This window comes from Portunus trituberculatus, chromosome 41 (genome assembly GCF_017591435.1).
Source record: "Portunus trituberculatus isolate SZX2019 chromosome 41, ASM1759143v1, whole genome shotgun sequence".
In the NCBI taxonomy this organism is placed as follows: Eukaryota; Metazoa; Arthropoda; class Malacostraca; order Decapoda; family Portunidae; genus Portunus; species Portunus trituberculatus.
The window spans coordinates 12,020,410-12,042,529 of record NC_059295.1 but is presented as its reverse complement, the minus strand read 5'-3'; the positions used below and the strand labels follow the sequence as shown (position 1 = coordinate 12,042,529).

Sequence of the window (22,120 nt, the reverse complement as noted above, 5' to 3'; positions counted from 1 at the left end):
TGAGAGCACTTATGTCAGTATGCTGTATGTTATAATTTTTTATGTATTTCTTGGTGAGATATAAGACATACATGTATAACCATGGATAAGTAACCAGTTGAGAAACATTATGATGCATGACAATATTGGAATCATTATTTTTATGTCGTTATTGGTTTAGATAAGAGTGCATAGTGGTGGCTTGATGGAGTTGGCTGAAGAGGATGTATTGAGGCTTGTTTCTGACCACGAAGAAGTTGAATTTTCATACTTCAATTTGCTTACTTCCCTGATATATTTTACATAATGAATGGAGTATATCAAAGAAAAACTTATTGTGTGTAGTGCTGGTCTGATGGAGTCACATGAGGAGGATGTGGTAATGCTTGTTTCTGACCACGAGAAGTTGAATTTTCATTCTATTACATTTCCTTACTTTCCTGCTTTTTTTTTCCTATCTTTTATAGTTATAGCATAATAGTAGTAGTAGTATAATAGTAATAGTATGCAAATAGTAAGAAATTATGTGAAAAATAAAAAAAAAATGTTGTCTTGGGAGGTCGTTTGGAACGAATTATAATTTCTTCTTTACAAATACATGTATTTTGATGCTTTGTAGTAAGAACGTTTTGGAATAAGAACAAAATTTTGAACTTATTAAGTTCGTATTCTAAGGCACCACTGTATATATATATATATATATATATATATATATATATATATATATATATATATATATATATATATATATATATATATTTAAACGTATTTCCCACCAGCAGGGGAAGGGGGTTTAGCTCACATCATTATGGGGAGAGAAAACATGCTTTTTATATCCATACCAATATTACACAACAGTACACAAATCACTGGACAAAATAGTCATGACACAAGGAGTAGGCATTATCACTGTCACAGCCAATCGTACGCCAACTCTACTCGTAGGAATTCAACTCATTTTCCTTTGTCTCTATTCTCAGTTTCTCACATATCTTGTCACGTCACGGTCTCAATACTGCCTCTGTGTTCTCAGTGCCACAGGCCCAGTGCAACATATTCTACCTCCCATGTCATCACCTCTGCTAGGCAAAACTAAACCACACTTATTCTAGCTTGCAGCATATAAACAAGAGTCATGCATCAATATTGGTAAGGATTTTTACTACTTATAAAACACGCACTCACACTCACAGAACTACCGTTAAATGGTACTGTATAACAGTTATTCCATTGTTAATTAATTAAACTTCACATACACATATACACGACCACCCACACTTCTTTCCACAGAAGTAGACCGAATAATTTCCTTCACTGGTTTTCCTCATTTGCCTTATTGTGACCATTGTAATATACTTTGTAGATTATGTTTTCCAGTTTAAACCTACGTACGCCGACAGATTCAGATGATACATACCCTTTCTGGCCCAGGGTTAATTTCAAAGTAATTAACTATTTCCTAAGCACTGTACTAAATTGGGACTTCGAATTCTTAATCTAAATGTCAATGATTCTTGTAATGAATTTATCTTCATAGTGGCTGACTTAGGAAGATCTTATGCTCCACAGAGGCCTTGACATTTTACTTCAAAGAAATTGTACAAAGCATGGGATTACAAACCTAAAGAACTTATTAAGAAACGAAAAATAGTTTGTCGCTTTACAAACAACGTAGAACACTTCATGGTATAAATTCTCTCCCTGCACTCGAAGCATTACAATCTTTTCATTATGTGAATTTTGAATACAGAAATTATGCAAAACAAAGGCAGATAGTTTACGAAGAACACATACTTGAAAGTTATTTTACACAGCCTAAGCTCTTTTATGGTTATATAAGAGGGAAAAACATCGACAATCTGGTTTCCAATGATCCAATCCCAAAGATATGGCTCAGCAGATTCTTGGTGCATCCTTTGCCTCAGTTTACACCACACCACCTGGACTCACACAGTTTCCACATCAGATCCATGATGGATCCTTTCAGCAAATCCATTTTACAGTCAGTAACATTTTAAAAATACTGAACAACCTTGATATATTTTCTGCAATGGGGCTGACTTTATACACCTAGCAGTGCTAAAAAAAAAAAAAAAAAAAAAAAAACGAAGAATTTGGCTTATCCCTTGTATAAGACCTTTTCACTACCTGCTATCTGAAAAAAAAATCCATTATAGTTCCAATAAAAAAAAAAGCAAAAGAAGGTCATCGGTGTGTTGTGAAACTTTGGAAAAGCTTATTGTAGTAGAATCATATAAGTATTTGGAAATAAATTATATACTTAACAATAACCATTTTAGTTTTAGATGTGGCAAGTCTCTGGAGAATCAGCTTTTGCTAACCTATGATGTAATGTAGTGCCAGAGATAATAATATTATTATTATTATTATATATATATTTTTTGTTATTAAGGTCATAGCTGTAAGTGTAGCGACACACGTGATCACGAGAGATACATACATACAGACATATGACTAACTTCGAACGTGTTTGGAAGAGAGAGTAGCCAGCTCATGAATTTTTTTTTTTTTTTTTTATAACATGTGGGCTTTTCACGGGAATTAAAACACATTAAATTTCTTTGCTTTGTAATCAGAAGTTTTAACGAATTTTTCACTCCAGTAAGTAAAGGGAGAACTGAACTGTTCAAAAAAGTGTTTTTCAGGAATGTAATCTCAATGTCAATCAAAATCTCTGTAATTACTCCGCACCAATCCTATTGTGACAACTGCTAATGATTTTGAAAATCCTGAGAGCGTAGCTGTGATCCCTTTCCCACAGTACCCTCCTGTTCTTCTGAGTAGGTCAGTAACTCACCGCTCTTGTAAAATTTAACGTAACTTTTATATGAAATAGTGCTTATAGTCATATAATTTAATTACTTATACAGTACCCTCCCCTTTTCTTCGTATGATGTAACTAGGCTCCCCAAAGTTATGTGTGTTTGCTCAAGGAAGTGGCACCGTTACATTTCACCCATTAATTGCGGCCTCAAAGACAAGTGAGTGTTTTCTTGATTCTTATGAGCTATGTATGAAGCCGTGTGTGCCGCCATGCAAGTGGGAAACCGCACGAATCACCACAACTCAATTGCGAGGCTGTGAAATTAATTATATTATGTAATTTCCTTTTGTGCATTGTATTTTGTAGTGAGTGTGTATCCTCCCTCCGGTGAGCTGGACTGTAAACGAACGAACGTGATTGTGGGGAGAGAGAAGTTAATTTAATATTGTTGCGAACTGCCTCCCACACAGCAATAGGGACACCCACACCCAGCAACCACAGAGCAAGGCAGGGAACCCTAGGTCCTTACTTCAGCTTCCAATGCCGCAGCCGTAACTCACTCTCAGCGGCAGAGACCAGGACAGCATTCAGGACGGGGGCAGCACAGGGATAACTTTGATGAGAGGTCTGTGACTAGCGAGGAAAGCGAGGAACACACTCACAAGACTCAGACAGACTCACTCAGACAGGCAGACTGGCAGGAAACATCTTACGTTTACTTAGGTAGTAACACAGTGCAGACGGGAAATACAAGGTAGTACACAGGGCGAGTGCGGAGACGGACAACGAGAGCAGGGAACAGAGCGGGACAGAGACAACTGCTCCCTCACACGAGGCTAGGGCAGCTTAAATACCCACCTCCTTTGCAATACTGCCATTCACTCGCCTCTGGGCCAATCACCGTTGCTTTATCCACCTGCAGCCATCACTTCTGGTCCCCACTGGTCTCTCTCAAAAATACCACCTCACTCCAACTTCACTACCTGCACCGCCGCAACAATATCATTCCATTAATTTATTGCAAAGTTTGTGAATTCATTGTTACGCCGCCCCCATGTCCTCACAGCTTCCACAACCGCGACAGGAACACACTTACCACAGTGCCAGCGCAGGAGAGCACAGGACAGGAAGACAACAGACACAGGGATACTTCTGGCGAAGATTCGTGGTTAGCAAAGGGAGCGAGGCACGAGGACTCACCAGACTCAGGCACTCAGGCAGACTTACTCAGAGAGACAGGGTACATGAAACACTTGGCACAACTCCTTTAGTTTACTGGTGTGGAAAGTGATACAGTACAGGGTGGTACACAGAGTACAGGGTGGGGCGCGGATACTTCCCGATTTGAGAATGAAATAAAAACCTGTTCACACTTCACATTTCTTTATTCTTCTTTTATGCCTTTCACACAACATGGGAGATTTACTTTTACACTGTTTTAAAGACAATATCTTTTAAATGTCCACCTCCATTGTCAATACACTGATTCAGACGATTTCGGAAGCTTTGGTCTACTGACTCTCTCCAGCATGTTGAGCGGTATATTGGCTATTTCAGTTCGGATGGCGTTCTTTAGGTCTTCCAGGGTCTGTGGACGGTCGTTATAAACCAATATCCACAGGAAATAATCACAGGGGGCTAAATCAGGTGAGCGCACAGACTCAGTCGGTCGGGAAAAGCTTCTCTCAGGAATCCCATTGAAATGCGTGCAGTGTGGGCACACACTGATTTAGCCCCCTGTGATTATTTCCTGTAGGGATATCTCAAATCCCTGGTTTATAACGACCGTCCATAGAGCCTGGAAGACCTACAGAACGCCATCCGAGGTTACTCTGGTTGATGAGCGTATAATGCGACTAAGGCTGAAGCACAGTCTAGACTTCATGTCTGTTGGTGCAGTATACGCTCCTACCGAGGTGTGTGTGTGTATTGCGGGGATAGTAATATTAAGGTCATAACTATAACTACGACGCACACGTGGGCATACCAGACTTGCAGACGTACAGACACAGACGGTATTGAGACATGTCTGTTTGAGATAGAGACGGTAACCAGCCGTGAATTAAAAACACTAAAGTCAATCGCTATATAATCAGAAGTTTTAACATGAATTGTTCACTCCAGTCGGTAGAGGGAGAACTGAGCTGTTCGGAAAAATGTCTTTCATTAATGTAACATCAATAGTAAGGTCAATCAAATCACTTTTAATTACTCCGCTCCAGTCCTATTGTTATGACTGCCAATAATCTTGGGAGGGGGAGAAAACGGCCAGCCAAGAAGTTGACCATGAGAAAGACCTGGAAGTCCAGTTCCCAGGCAGTCCAGTTCCACTCTCCACCCCGAGCAAATAAAGACAGTTACCCTCTCTCTGCGTGGTCCACGTGTGTGTATTTTTGATAAGATATTTTGTGAAAATAGGATATTATGTATCAGGGCTTTAATAAACTATGCTGCTCCAGTCTTGTTTCGGTATAGTCCAACACAGCTGAAACCCCTTGAGTACACTCAGAATGAGAGCAGGGGAGTAATCTTAGGCTGCCCCAAGACTGCAAAGCTTGAAGTTCTCCGAGCAGAATTGGACCTCCCCACCATTGTTTGTCGAATGCAGGAAATCATCTGCCGTGCACTGTGTCGGATGGCATGTAATGGTGCCAGCCAACCCTTGAGTTCCCTTGCCCACCTTCATGCTAACCCCAGGGCCCTTGCTAACTCTTACTTGAGACAGCTTTTAACATCACTAACCAAATTTGATGTCCTTGACTCCTACCTCAATGTTGTTACCATCTCTGGTTCCCCCCTCTTGGAGACCTCATAAAGTCAGTGTAGATATAGAAAAACTTGCTGCTCCTAAATATAACTGGTTCCCACACGAACTTAAAGATCTTTTTTATGCATAAATTGTCTAACTACTCAAGGGTGCAGGCTGTACATGTTTACTGTGATGGTTCAGTGGATGGCAGCAAATCTGGATGTGGCCTGTTCATCCGCAACTACACCTCTCCCTCTGAATACACTGACACTGAGGTGTCCAAGAGGCTTCCTGACAACCTGTCCTCTACAAGGGCAGAACTATATGCCATGCTAGAAGGTTTACAAATTGTCCTTCCTTTGGGGAAAGATGTTTACTTTTTTGTTGATAGTCAGGGTGCCTTATATTCATTGTTGTCTCCTTCCCCTGCTGATTGTGATCTCATCAACAAGTGTCTTGGTGTCATTGATCTCTTGGAGAGATAATCTCAGAGTATGTTTTACCTGGGTGCCTTCTCATGTTGGCATTTCCCATAATGAAAAAGCTGATGTTCTTGCCCGTCACTCCCTTACTGAGGACATTGCTGACTGTCCTGTTGAACACACTTATAATAACATCAAGGGTCAGCTTAAACGTCATGTTTGCAGCACCATTGCTCATAACCTTGACACTTGTTATGGGAAAGGCAGTCCCAGTTCAGGCCATTATGTACATGTCTCCCACACCAGCAGTGTCACCTATGGCAGGAAGAGTGCCGCCCATGACCTTGTTGCTATGCGTCTCAGGCTGGGTTACAGGTACTATTGGGAGGTCAGTGGGGCTGCTGCTGTGCCCTGTAAGCTGTGTCACAGTCCTGCAGGGCACACACTTGCCCACTATGTCATGGAGTGTCTTTTGCCCACAGGGGAACTGGGACAATGTTAAATGTATTTGGTTGAGGAAGTGTTACCATTTGGTACATTTCTCCCCATAAACAATGCATTGTGGCCCAAAGACAAGCTAAGTGTTATTTTCTTGTGCAACTACGAAGTGATCGAGTCGCGAATGCAACGGCGTGGGTGGAAAATTAAAAGTACATTAACTTTGTGTGAAGTAGTGGATTATACTATGCAACTATTTTTTCTTGTATTTTTCTTTGTAGTGAGTGTGTATCCTCTCCGGCAAGCTGGACTGTAAGCGAAAAAGAACGTGATTATGGGGAGAAAATTCTCTCCATCAGTTTATGGCAGTTTTGTGTATTTATATTCTTGCATGAACTATTCCAAAATAAAAAAATAAAAAAAACAGTGCCTTGATTCAGCTACTGCTACCATTTGGAAAATAGAAATAAAAATTGAAAATCTTCATAATTATTTTCTTTTTAAAACCTCACCTGCATTACAAGTGAAACTGAAGAGAAGGAGACGTTCTACGCCAAACTCGACTCTGTACTGGACCAGTGTCCCTGTCGTGATGCACTTATTGTCTTGGGCGACTTTAATGCTGTCACTGCCACTGAGAGAGCTGGCTACGAGCTATGCGTTGGTCCCCATGGCTCTGGTACCAGGAACAACAACAGCTCTTTCCTTCTGAATCTTACAAAATCCAAAAAGTTAAGAATTGCAGGTTCTTGGTATCAGAGACCAGCGCTGCACCGCTGGACTTGGTATAGCAATACCGGAGAGGTAGCAAAGGAGATCGACCATATCCTTGTTAGTACTTGTTGGAGAATTCTTCAAAACTGCAGGGTTTTTCGGAGTGCCGAGTTCTTTGTAACTGATCACAGGCTTGTTGTTGCTACACTCAAGCTGCATGTCAAACCTAGAAAGCCTACAAGATGTGACCACACTGTATTTCATCTTGAGAAACTGAAGGACTTGACATGTGCCCAGGAGTATGTAGTGACAGTCTCCAATCGATTTGGAGTGCTCGACACCATCGAGGACCCGGTAGAGTTATGGGATACCTTCAAACGTGAGACTCTTGAGGCTTCCAAGGAGTGCGTTGGGGAGCGCCCAAGGTCACGGAGTGGCTTCGCCTCAGTAGAGACGCTGGACAGTATTGAGGAAAATTTTACTGCCAGACTTGCTGGGAACCGTGGTCACGTAGGACTAGAGTTCTCCTGAGGGGTTTCGTTGAAGATGTTGAGTGTCATTTAAATGCTACTGACCTCTGACCTGCCTATCGAGCCCTGAAGAAACTCTGCTCCAGGTCTATATCTCAGGTGAGCGTTATTTGAACAGCAGATGGCCGCCTCGTATTGGATGCAGATGGGCAGATGACTCATTGGGGGTGAGTATTTTGAGTGGCTGTTCACGGCAGATCTTCCAAGCAGACAGCTCCAAACTGCACGGTTACAGATGCTAGATGCTGATCCACCCATTGACGAAACTGCACCCTCCATTGATGATGTCAAAGAGGCTGTGGCAAAGTTGAAGTGGTGGAAAGGCAGCTGGCATCTGTACCATCAATGCAGAGCTGCTCAAAGCGGGGGGAAGGGGGGTGCGGCCATGATCCGTCGGTTGCATGCCGTCTTGCCTGCTGGTCATCCCTATCTGGAAGGGGAAAAGGGACCGTCAGGACCGCAGCAACTACCGCGGAATAACACTGCTCAGTGTACCAGGCAAAGTGTTTGCCCATTTGCTGTTGATGCGTATCTGCAGTCACCTGCTGAAACACCAGAGATCTGAATAGTCTGAGTTCACGCTCGGTAAATCAACAACTAACCAGATCCTAGTGCTTCGTGTACCGGTAGAGCGCCGATGTGAGTTTCGACAGGGGATGCTTGCAGCCTATGTTGATTTCAAGAAGGCATTTGACTCAGTGCATTGAGAGACACTCTGGGATCTTTTGTGTCTCCGTAGGATTTCTGCAAGGATTATTGGTCTATTTACTGGCCTCTACTCTGGAACTGTGAGTGCTGTGAAGTGTGGAGGAAGCATGTCTAGCTTCTTCCCTGCGAATACGGGAGTGAGGCAGGGATGCGTACTTGCTCCATCACTTTTCAACATTTGCAAGGACTGGGTACTAGGCAGAGTTGTAGACCAAAGTCATTGTAGAGCATCTGTCGGCAATACTGAGATTACAGATCTTGTTTTTGCCGATGATGCAGTAATCTTTGCTGAGTCACTGGAGGTTATGTTAATGGTTCTAGAGGCACTCCATGAGGAGGCAAAGCTCCTGGGACTCCAGGTTTCCTGGCCCAAGACCAAGGTTCAGGTGTTTGGAGGCTTACTGGATGAAACCGTACAGTCTGTCCATGTGTGTGGCGAGGACATTGAGATCTCAGAAAATTTCACATACCTTGGTAGTGTAGTGTATAACAACGGTGGGTCGAGCCAGGAAGTTGTACAGCAAATTGGCCTGGCCCACGGTGTTTTGGACTTGCTCAACACGAGTATTTGGCGATGTCAGTACCTGTGCAGACGGACAAAGATTCGGATCTTCAAGTCGCTGGTGATCCCTGTCTTACTCTACGGTTGTGAGATATGGACACTGAACACCAATATGAAGAAGCGAATTGATGTCTTTGCTACTAGATGCCTTCGCACGATCATGGGGCACTGCTGGTATGACTGTCAAATCAGCGATTGCTCCGTGAGATTTGATTCAAGGCTGATTACCAACATAGTCTGTCAACACCAACTGTGACTATATGGGCATGTGGCACACTACCCAGAAGCCGATCTTGCATATCGGATTGTCTCCGAAAGGGATAACCCAGCATCGAGGAGGCCAAGGGAAAGTCCACAGAACTCGTGACTGCAGCAAGTCGATGCCTCCTTCTGGAATTTACTTGGCACGAAGGGAGCCTGCCTGCATGGAGACTTGCGAGGCGTGACCACCTGGAGTGGCGCCATAGGGTAGGCAAGGCGACGCGTCCTATGCATGCCCCCCATGATATATATATATATATATATATATATATATATATATATATATATATATATATATATATATATATATATATATATATATATATATATATATATATATATTGCATCACCCCCATCCTACATTTACTTTTAAAGAGAGGAAAAAGTTATCTTAGGAATTTTAAAAGCACTGCTAGTATGGCTAGGAGGTTTCAACTGAAAAAAAGGGTATGTTGTAGTCTATTTATTAAAAAAAAAAAAAAAAGCAACAACAAAATTGCTGCTTCTGGGCAGCATTCTGCTGCAAGTTTTCCTACCAAGTTCAGGGAATGGGCAAAACATGGAATATGGTCTACAATACTTATATATTCATGTACTGTACATAACCGTTTATTCATTTCTGCTGGAGCCTTGGATTCAGCTGCATCCATCACCCGTGCAGAAGCTCCGGATTTCGACCGTGGACTGCCAGGCGAGTAGCCCTATACAACTTTAAATTAACGTAATGTCAGACTTGTTATAATGCTCTAATGAATTAAGTTATTCACATTTTAATTTATATATAGTAATGTCATATACAACTATAATAATGTAAAAAAAATCAGGAAAATTAGTAAATATTTTGTCTCGGTTCCTGTGCCTGAGGGCAGATTATTATTATTATCATTTCACATCCCTGCGGGGCCCCCTGAAGCGCGGGGCACGTAGCACGTGCTTTATGTGCGACTAGATCAAACCGGGACAGGCCACACAGCGCCGTTATATATAGTTAAATCACCCGCTCATTAACTCAATACTCATGTAACGCTGCCTGTACACAGGCTGTACTTATTGACTTCTCAGTTCTCAATTTCAAGTCAAGATTAAAATCAAGATCATGATCAATTAATAAATTTGTTTTTAATTACCATATATATTTCTTACGCTATATACACATTCTCTAATTCTGTATATTATGTATTTATTCAGTAACCCCGTGTGATAACTTGTGCTTGAACTGAAGAATTTGTTGATAGAAGTTTCCCCCGACAGTGTGGCAGAAGGGCCGCAGTAGTATCAGGATCAGCTGTAAACATCGATTTCGCGGCTGCCAGCCGAGGCCCTCTTGCCTCAGCTCGCACTACTTTACTGTTCGTGTTTGACGACCTTCGGGAGTACAGCGGGACGCATGAGGTAAGGGATACATCTACTATACTTAAGAGAACATGACAATACTTTGTTAGAGAAGAGGATCAGAGACGCAGGTCTCAAGAGGCCTCGACAATGGGTATCCTCCTCACCATCAGCGAATGCCACAGTCATTCTCGTGAGATTTGATGCTCATAACGCGGAAGGATGATACAAGATCTTATAAGCCTCAACTATTACTATTTGCAACATGATGTCTTTATTCCTGTGGTGATAGCAGGGCCAGGCAGGCCACACAAGTTTTAAATACAGTGGTACCTAGGTATACGTCTTTAAAATCAACAAGAGGTCACTTCCTTTGCTAAATATGGCCGTTTATCTCCTTAGACATTTTAAGAAATGTGACATTTGGTATATTATGGGTTTCCCCGATCAACTAAACCCAATCAAAACCTATCCTATTATAATCTAATCCAACCTAATCTAACTATGTTTATAGCATGGTGTTACTTTTCAAAAGTATGAATAAGAGTCATTACTAGCCAACCTGGTGAAAAAAAAAAAAAATCATAAACACAAGGCACAGTGTGTATATTACCACAATACAGAGTTGTGTCATGAGTTTCTGACAAGGACTAATACTAAACGTTAACCTTGATTCCTTCTTGATTGTTGGACTGATACCTAGCAAATTTTCTCCTTAAGAAATAAAGGGAAAATTATTAATCCTTGCTCGTGAAGAAAAAATCCTCAACATTGTTACTTGCATGTTATACAGTATATTGATTGGGTTGTATGAAATAATTTAAACTCCTTAACACTAAAATACATATATACTGCATTTGGTGGCATATAAAATGCACCCCCATTTCAGTAGAACATATTCAAGAAAAGTTCTTCTTCATGTATATAAGCATGTATTGTTAAAAGCAAGCTAGCATTACTGCTGAACCGCCCCCCAAAAAAAAGAACAATTACAATAGTAAAATTATTGTACATGATTGCCGTAATAAATCAGGTAGCATAGGAGTCTAGTCATGAAGACAAGGCAAATAACACAGCCCAGTTGCTGAGATGTCAACAACATCCTTGGTGCATAAGTGAATGGGAGCAGTGTTTTCATTTTCAACATTTCTTTACATCATGTTATGATTAAAAATATGATACAACACCCTTGTCTATAGGTAATGCAGTCTAGTACAGGTGTATGGGTGAAGAAAATATAATAAACTAATCTACAGGAGGTCTCACATTGGTATGTGACACAGAGTGATTTTTTGAGTAATTATCAGGAAAAGAGGTGCATTTTATGTATTGTCAAATATGGTAAATATAAAAGCAATGGGGAGTTTTCAGAACTAGTAGTTGTCACCAGGTGGCACACAATACATGTCCCCTTCACTCACACAAGGATAATATTGAATATATCTACAATGTCATTCTGTAAACATTGAGATATAATGAGTTGATACAATATATTTTTCTACATAACATCTAAGTAGTAACACAGGTAAAATCAATTTTTATTAATGAACAGATGTATATAAGTTGATTTTCTAGTGAACTGGCATTGAGGCTTATTTGGTCATCTCCACATTTCCAAGAGAGTACACCCTTGATCAGAATTGTATTAATCCAGTTGACAGTAAACATGAAGACAACATGTCTGTGTCACTTAAAAATCCAAACCATACAGATCAACTTACTAGTAAATGGAAACAATAATTCTAATTAAGAATAGGCAACTCGAGTATCCTGGTGAGAGTGTTGCTGTCTAACCTAACCTCGGGTGGCCACCTGTTTAACTTAACAAACACATTGTGTAGACATCGTGCTGACCGGACATATCTGAGCAGCTTGCAGGGAAAAGCTACAACAGGAGCTGGAGACAGGCCTAGACGAATATACAAAGGGGGAAGGGGGCCATAGGTTCTCCTGTCTTCATATTGAATAAGTTTTGGATCGTATGTCTGGAAAGAAGGGTGAGAGAGAGATGAAACTGAGTAGTGCTGCCAGATGTAGGATGGTATCAAAACATACGCAGTCGTGTGAAAACCAACGGTACGTTGAAACTACTGTTAGACTAAGGAAACTATAGTAAAATTAAATTGTACTGACCCGTAGGGCGTTGTTTGCCATTCTGCCAGATTTCCAACTAAAACATTCAACCTATACTACTCATAGTTCTTTAATCACAGTATTATCAACAAACAGTGTTCTAAGAATATTCTGACTATTTAATTAAATAGCAGGTGAAGCAAATAAGTGTTGTATACCAAGTCAAATGAAGGTATTTCATGGACATGTGTGACGATGTGGCATTTCAGGACAGGCGACGTTGCCAGTCGACCCGAGGCGAGATTTCCCCTGGGGAAGGAAGAGGAGTCAGGTCACCACGCAGGTGTATATCGACTCACTTCTCATTTGGTCGCCACGATAGAAGGATACAGTGACACTTCCTCGTCTGTGTGTTGTACAGCCAAACCAAGAAATTTGTCTACAGAATTAATAGATAAAAACTTGCAAGGACCACTTTTGCCAATAAATCAAGCAAGGAAGAGGGCAGCAGGTGCAGCTGGTATATCTGAAGGCACAGTGAAGAGGATTTGTCCCAATGCAAACAAGATATACACCACAGCATCACAACCTTATCAGCGTTTCTTTTCCCCACTCATTATATTACACTGGGTATCTTGAGAGGACATAATAGTAAATATTTGGTAAATTATCAGCACTTTTATAACCAGCACCTTTACTATATTTAATTTACCTATGGCATCTTCATGTCTTGTCCATCACTTACATATTTTTTTAGCGAAGTTATCCATTAAAGTGAATAAAGAACAGTTATTCCGTTTTCCTTGAAGTAATGATAGATTTGGCAGCGTCACATGGATTATAGGCTTAGCCCTACGGGTCAGTACAATTTAGTTTTACTATAACTGAGGATATTATGGACAAGGATTTTTCTGGATTCACGGATGAATGAGGTAGTATGAGAAGGTTGATCAATGCAGAAAGGGAGTTAAGATACATGAAGGAAGTGATGTTGAGTCTAATGGACAAACAGGACAGACCGACAACGGAAAATACAGAGCTGAAATTGAGATTGGTAGAATGTGAGAAGATCAGTTCAATCAATCAGGGATTAAAAGAAGAGATACAAGAAATAAAGAAACAAAATGACGTACTAAAAGCAACATGCCAAGACTATGAAAACTTCTTAAAGGGCTTATAGGTTAAAGTGCAGGATGGGATTGTGGACAAGGTAGAAGGTGGATTGGGTGAAAATAAGCTGAAAGAATTATGAAATGAGTGGAAGTAGGAGCAGGAAGAGGAAGAAGTTAAATTTTCGGTGGTTGTAAAGAGACAAATTCAGGAAAACATGAAAGTCACTGTAATTGAAGTAATTAAAGAGAAAGAAGATCTGGTGTGGGATACAGTGGATAAGAGAAAAAGCTTCGCGATTTGGGGATGAAGGAAAAGAAAAATCCAAATAAATGCACAAGAGAATGTGAAGAGAGAGAACTGGCCAAAACTGTTATCAAACAAGTACAAGACAGCACACAAGAACTAGACCAGGAGGTGGAGGAAGTGATCAGGCTAGGAAGATACAGTGAAGGGGTAGGAGACCAATGAAAGTGAGAATGAGATCCCAAGTGGCAGTAGAGGAAATTATGGCTAGGAAAGGGAAGCTGGCCGATGATACTGAACACAAGGATATATGGATAAAAAGAGATATGAACCTAGAGGAGAGGGAAAAGGAGAAAGTGCTAAGAAGTGAAGCTAAGGAAAAAAACGAGAAAAGGACAGAGATAGAGAAGAAGAATTTTCACTGGAGGGTTCTGGATATGAGACTAAAGAAGTGGTACCTAAGGAAGAAAGAGGAGGTCGTGGAGGAGGCAAGAAATTAAGAGTGACTTATACTAATATAGATGGGTTGTTATCAAGCATGTTGGAGGTTAGGGATTATTTGAAAGAGAAAAAGCCTGATGTAATGTGCATCGTTGAAACAAAACTAGAGAGCCAATCCATGTTAAGTTTAAAGAGGAGGGATATAATAGCTGGAGGAGAGACAGGAAGGATAAAGGGGGAGGAGGAGTGCTAATAATGGTTCGTGATAATATATGTGTGGAGGATGTGCAATATGGAGAGGACAAAGTGGAAGTAATGGGAGTAACAATAAAAAAAGAGGAATTGAAGAAAAGAAAATTTATAGTTACATAATGTGCCACCTAAGACTAATACATGGGGAACTGAAGAACATAAAGATATGCAAAGAGAGGTGATTAAGTGCCTAGATAACATGATAAGAAGAGATAGAAGAATACTTTTAGTTAGAGACTTTAACTGTAAAAAGTAAACTGGAGAGAGATGGAAGTAATGGATAATGCTGGGCAGTGGAGCGAGGAAGTGTTGCAGTGGACTATGGTTAATGCAATGGATCAGTGGGTGGAGAAGTCAACAAGGTACAGGGGAAGAAGAACCATCGTTGCTTGACCTAATATTCACAAAGAAACCAGAGCCCCTTCCAATCATATAATACCTTAGTCCAATGGGAAGAAGTGATCATGTGACATTTGAGGTGCAAATTCAGGAGGAAGATGGGATAAGTTAAAGAGATGACTACGAAGGAGAGAGATTAAATTATGCAAGAGCAGATTTTGAAAAATTAAAGGATCTGTTTTGCTGATATTGAATGGAGAAACATTATGTACAGAAAGATAGTACAAAGGAAATATGACATATTCTTACAGAAATATAATGAAGGAGTAAAAAATTTGTACCTGTTTATAAAGTTAAGAAAAATACATGCTTGGTACAATGCTAGATGCATACAAGCTAAAAAGACAAAAGACAAAATGTGGAAGAAACTCATAAAACAGAGAAATTACTATAACAGACGGCAGTACAAGGATGCCAGAAATGAATATATTAGAGTAAGGAGAGAGGAAGAAAAAAACTTTGAGAAAGACATGGTGAATAAAAGCAAAGACGAACCCAAACTTTTCTACAAGTTTATAAATGGCAAAACAAAGAACAAGGAAACAATTGAAAAATAATTAAAGAAGGAAGACATACCAAACAGAGAAGGAAATGTGTGAAATAATGAATGAGAGCTTCAAAATGGTGTTCACTGCAGAAGATTTCACAGAACCTAATAGGACATTGCATTGCCAAGGATTACAGGAGATCACAGTGCACAAAGAGGATATTGGAAGATTATTGGATAAGTTGGATGTCAGAAAAGCAATGGGGCCAGATGGTGTATCAGGCTGGGTGTTAAAAGAATGTAAAGAGCAACTACTGGATCCAATTTGGGAAATAATTACAAGTTCAATAAATGAAGGGAAAGTTCCACTAGAATGGAAGAGAGCCAATGTAATACCGATATTTAAAGGAGGAAAGGCAACTGAACCACTAAACTACAGACCAGTGTCACTTACAAGTGTCTTGGGAAGTTGTGTGAAATAATTATCAAAGAAAAATGGGTTAAATTTCTAGAAGAGGAGCAAGTCATATTGAACAGACAATTTGGGTTCAGGACAGGAGGTCATGTGTATCAAACTTTTTAAGCTTCTACTCGAGAGTTATTGCAGGACTTGAAAACAGAGATGGATGGGTGGACACAGTATACCTGGATATTAAAAGGCTTTTGATAAAGTCCCTCATGGAAGACTACTTTGGAAACTAGAGAGCATAGGAGGACTGCAAGGAACTTTGCTAGAATGGACAAGAGATTATTTGAAGGATAAGGAAATGAGAACTGTGATCAGAGATACATACTCATCTTGGGGTAAAGTAACTAGTGGAGTGCCACAAGGGTCAGTGTTAGCCCCCATTATGTTTCAGATTTATGTAAACGACATTCACATTGGGGTAAACAGTTATATAAATTTATTTGCTGATGATGCAAAGCTGCTAAGAGTTATCAAAACCAGAGAGGACTGTCTGCTGTTGCAGGAAGATATAAACAAGATCTATGAGTGGAGCAGGAAGTGGAAATTGGAGTTTAATGCCAAGAAATGTCACATAATGGAACTAGGAAAGAGTAAAAGAAGACCAGTATGGAACTATTTGATGGGAGAGGAACAAATAATGAAGACTAAAGAGGAAAAAGATCTGGGAGTGATCATACAGGAAAATCTGAGCCCTGAAAAACACATAAGCAAGATATTTGGACTATCATATAAAATGTTGACTAATATAAGAGTGGCATTTCAATACATGGACAAAGATATGATGAAAAAAATCATCACAAGCATGATATGTCCAAGGCTGGAATATGCAGCAGTGGTGTGGTCTCCGAGCTCTAAAAAGGATATAAGAAAATTGGAAAGGATACAGAAGATTGCTACAAAGATGGTGCCGGAATTAAAGGATCTAACATATGAAGAACAACTGAAGGAAATGGGACTGCCAACCTTACAAGATAGAAGAGAACATGGGGACCTAATAACAATGTACAAGATAGTCAATGGCATTGAAAAAATAGACAAGAAGATGATGGAAGGACAAGAGGACATGAAAAGATCAGGATGAGGCACTGTGTGAAGGATATTGAAAAACACAGTTTTTCACACAGAACGGTGGAAAAGTGGAATGCATTGGATAATGAAGTTGTTACAGCACATAATATGCATAACTTTAAGGAATAATTTAGATAAATGGAGACATTCAGACAGGACACTATGAGCCCCACTCAAACCCTGTATAATACAACTAGGTAAATGTATATTGATATTATCACATGAGCCATATTCCAAACAAAGGTCATAATTATACCAAGCAAATTTCTTTGCATCCAAACAGGATGTATACAAAGTAAGACTTATTCCAAAGCAGATGTATATCAAGGTATAATTGTATATCTTAACATACCTATTATTATTATAAATTTTTAGATGAGTATTTTATTCTGATTATTTTTTGGGGGGAACTGACACCAGGAATTTATTTATCAATTAGTCTGTTGCGGCAGCATTGTAAGCAGTGAAGTTATATATATTTGGGTTACATTGGTGCAATGCATAGGCATAGTTTATGTGGAGAAAGGCTAGCCTAGCCTTCACCCACTTTCATGAGGTGCACATTGTTGTTACACCCTGTTGAATGACACCAACACAGCCACAGGATTGTGAATTGTAACCACCTACAGTATTTCTTTATTTCTTTGAATTGTTTTTGTTTATTGTGATGCTAATTTTACAAATTAACAGTGTTTTTAATAGAGAATCGGGTCATTTGTGTTCTCCCCAGAAGAATATTGTCCCAACCTTGTCAGGCACCATTGGTTCCCTTGTAGGGAGGACTGAATGGCAGTGAGTGAGAGAGGCCCTACCTCATCATGGGAGAGACAGAAAGGTGGTGAGACTGGCTACAATAAATGTAAACGGAATGAATACCGGTGAGAGAAGAGAAGTAATAGAAAATATTGGAAAGGTAGATGTTGCAGGAATACAATAGGCAAATATGAAGGGTTTTCAATTTTCAGCTATATGAATCAAAATGAGAGTCATGTGTGGGAGGGAGGGGAAGAAGGCACTGCCACATCACAGTCTTATGGTGCGATAGGGTGACTGCTGAGTAATTGGAAATAGTGAGGTCGCAAGTGCAGTAAGAAAATGGGGAGCAGATGGAATGAGTAAATATGTAATAGTTTTTAAAGTAAACCTTTTTTTGTGAATATACTTACCCATATGTAATTACATATGCCTATATGCCATTATTCCCCACACTCGGCATAGAAAATCAACCAGTACCTCTGTATAGAGGTTGTGCCTATAAAAGTACCACGTCACTTTCACGCAAATGCGTGCCGGGAACCACCAGACCAGCTGGCCAACCAAACCTCAGATCCTTTCTGCCAAAATTGACAGAAACACAGAGGGGAGGGAGGTAGGGAACCTCTTACTATGTAATTACATATGGGTAAGTATATTCACAAAAAAAGGTTTACTTTAAGAAACTATTTTGTTGCTACATATACTAATTACCCATATGTAATTACATATGCCAGATTCCCAAGTATAGGTGGGAGGGTGTAACAGAAACCTGAAGATGGAAGACACGATCTCCAAAATCGCCAAAGCCCCGAAAACGGAAAATAATGTATCCGTAAATCTTGTTGCTGACAACAAGGGAAAACCAGAAGGAAACTAAACCAGCATCAGTGAACAATCCTCAGCGCTGAAACTATCGGCCCAAGGGAAAAGCTATCTAAATACCTATGAGTAACATCCTGTAGGTAAAAGGAGGCAAAGGTGGTCATACTCTTCCACATACCAGGCTTGAGGACCAAGTCCAGACTCTTAACTTTTCTAAAGAGAACACTGGTTGCAATAGCCTGAACCTCATGGGCATTCACTTTCAGAAGGCGCGACTCCTCCTCTGAGACACTCACATAGGCCCTCCAAATCACCTGACAAATCCACATAAACAAGGTATGAGGGTGGACAGCTCATCTAGGATCCGAAACCGTGACCAACAACCTAAAGCAGGCCTGCCGACAATTCCTAATCCTGCGAAGATACTCACGGACTGCCCGAACCGGACAAAGAAGGCGGTCTACCTCGTCCTCCCTGACAAAATCAAGAAGAGCGAGAATAGTGAACTCATTGAAGGAATGCTGGCCCGGACACTGAGCCTTAGCCAGGAAATCGGGGGGGAAGGAAAAGGTCATGGACATCCAACCTTTGGAGTGACGCACCTCAGCTGACAGGCCATGAAGCCCACTAATCCGATAAGCCGAAGCAGTGCCAGAAGAAACACGGTCTTAAGCGAGACATCTCTCAGTGAGGCTGTCCACAAGGGCTCATAAGGAGAATGTAACAAGGACCGAAGGACCAGAGAAAGGTCCCAGGCAGGTAACCGAGGTGAATGAGGTGGACAAGAGACCACAAAGGAGTGGAACAGAGAAGAAAGGTCTGGATCGGTGGAAAGGTCTATGCCTGACTGACTTAGAACAGGAGCTAGGGCACAATGATAACCCGTAATCGCTGACACTGGCAGATGCTTAGATTCAAAAAAGGAAAAGGAAAAAGTCTGCTAGCTGCACTACAGAGGCAGCATGTTTCCAACATCATCAGGTCAGCCTCATACAAAATCTATTTACTGCGCCGACTCAGGTCCCTGGGAGTATCGGCAGATGAGCTGAGGGGAGTGTACCTCACCTTTATACTCCCTAAGCTCATGTACGCTACCCCAGCGTGGTCCTCCTCCCTGAACCTCACACAACGACAACAGCTGGAGAGGGTTCAGAGGAGGGCGTTCAGGGTCATCCTTGGGCATGCCTACAGGTCCTACGAGGACGCCCTGACCTGCCTGAGTCTGCCGAGGCTGGCCACAAGACACCAGGAAGCCTTGGAAAAATTTTGGGAAGGACTGCTGCATCATCCACGTCTCCGCCACCTGCTACCCCCCGACGTGCCTCCCCCTGCTTGCGCCACCCGACACCAGAATCACGTGGCGCCCTTAAGAGCACCGCGCACTGATCGGTACCGACTTAGCGCGGTGCCCACTATTATGCGAGCCTTAAATAAGTAAATTAATAAGTTAATTCTTGGTTAAGTTTATCCATAGTTAGGTTAAGCATTTCTTTTCATTGTTTTTAATGTCTGCCCCCCCCCCCTGTACATTTTCAGTGTAATTATTTTTACATTGCCAAATTAATAAACTGTATTATTATTATTATTATTATTATTATTATTATTATTATTATTATTATTATTATTATTATTATTAAACACTGACAATTTGGAACCACCCACCAGCAATCTGGGTTGGAAGCCAATGCCTCTTTAGGCACCACTGCAGAGCACACATCTGCAGGAGCCCACATGGCACTAACCATGCTAGGGACACAAGATGTTCCAGCAAAGACCTCCAGAGGGACACTGGTGGAGCCTTGGCCAGCATAAACTGTCAGGCCACTGCCTGAAAACGTCTGACCCGATCTGGTGACGGGAAGACTCGGGCTCTGACGGTGTCAAGAACCATACCCAGAAACTGCTTCCTCTGGCTGGAAGACAGATTGGATTTGGCCCAGTTGACCTGAATTCCCACTGAAGAACACAGAAGCAGAAGAGACGGGGCATTGTTGAGGCATGAAGTCCGAGAAGAACTGGAAACTAGCCAATCGTCCAGATAGCGATGCAAGGGTATGCCGAGGCGATGGGCTCAAGCTGACATGGGAGCCATCACCTTGATAAAGACTTGAGGATCCATGGCAAGGCTGAAGCACAGAGTCTGAAACTGGTAAACTCTGCCCTGCCAGACGAACCACATGTACTTGCGTGACCGAAGGTGGATAGGAACCTGATAGTAAGCGTCCCACAGGTCCAAGGAAACCATCCACTTGCCCTCAGCCATTGACTCTAGCATTGACAAAACTGTCTCCATGCAGAAGTGGGTCACCCACCAGGAAATGATTTAAGATCGAAAGATCGCAAATTGGCCTCCAGCCACCTGTGGTCTTGGGCACAAGGAAGACGCAAGAATAGAACCTGGCCTGAGGGTCTACCACCGGTTCTATAGCTCCCTTTACCAGCATCTCGGAAACCACGGCCTCCAGAGCCAAATGATGGTCTGAGCCCTCCCTGTATGCCAGAAACTCCACAGGTATGCTTGAGAGGGGAGGATCCCTGAGGAAGGGGAGAATGTAACCATACCAAAGGGTCTTGACCACCCACTAGCAGGCCCCAATGTTCTCCCACTCTTGCCAACGCCGCTGCAGACAAGCCCCAACTTGTAGCGGCACCTCTGCAGCGTCCCTAGTGAGATCCCGGACAGCCCCTAGAGTGGCCACAGAAGAATCCTCAAGAGTGAAAGGAACCACTCGCCTTAGGAGCAGGAGGGGGCGGAACCAAAGGAGGCACAAGGTGTCAGGAAACAACGGTATAACCAGCCTTAGCCCTGACACCCCGAGCTGTGGAAGCCAGGCCACGAGCAAGCTGGGATACAAGGACCGTTGTGAGGACTCTGCTCCCTCTGCTCCACTGCTGCCAGAGTCCGACCATCAATAAGGTGGGAGCCAATGGGGGAAGACTTCAATTTCCGTCTCTCCCGGTCACTCTAGGTATTAGGGAGGTTTCTCACCACAGCCTGCCTGCGTAACATCATCATCCTTAAACAGAGCATTTTACAGAACTGCATAATATCTAAATTTGCCCTGGCAAGAGCTCCCAGGCAGTCCAAGCCCCTCTGAGGGGCAGCACTGGAAAGGCCAGCAAGGGCCCCCAGAACTTGATCTGTCCAGGAAGTGATATCAACCAGACTACTCAAAATACCCTTTAATTGAGTAGCCATACGCCAGGTAAGACTCACAGACAGATCTTTACTCTCCACCAAGTGAAGCAGTTCATCATTGAGGGGAAGAGCCCCACAGGAATCTCCTTCTGGAGTGTACCACCTCTCTGCCCTTGAAGCCCACCTCCTGGGCAAGGCAAACTTGGCTGTGGAAGCCAGGCCATGAGCAAGCTGGGATACAAGGACCGTTGTGAGGACTCTGCTCCCTTTGCTCCACTGCTGCCAGAGTCCGACCATCAATAAGGTGGGAGCCAATGGGGGAAGACATCAATTGCCGTCTCTCCCGGTCACTGTAGGTATTAGGGAGGTTTCTCACCA

At 41.8% G+C, this 22,120-nt stretch overlaps 1 protein-coding gene across 4 annotated transcripts in view; it reads left to right on the top strand.

Annotated features, from left to right (window-relative positions):
- Positions 1 to 10,387: 10,387 nt before the first annotated feature.
- LOC123516504 (E3 ubiquitin-protein ligase HERC2-like) overlaps positions 10,388 to 22,120 on the top strand; it is a 456,561-nt gene continuing 444,828 nt past the window's right edge. For 2 of the 4 annotated variants that reach the window (XM_045275905.1, XM_045275904.1), the window contains exon 1: positions 10,405 to 10,540. The gene's annotated coding sequence lies outside the window, so the exon portion shown is untranslated. Of the gene's footprint in view, positions 10,541 to 22,120 lie in introns of all 4 variants that reach the window. The other 2 variants (XM_045275907.1, XM_045275906.1) reach the window with 2 other exon arrangements.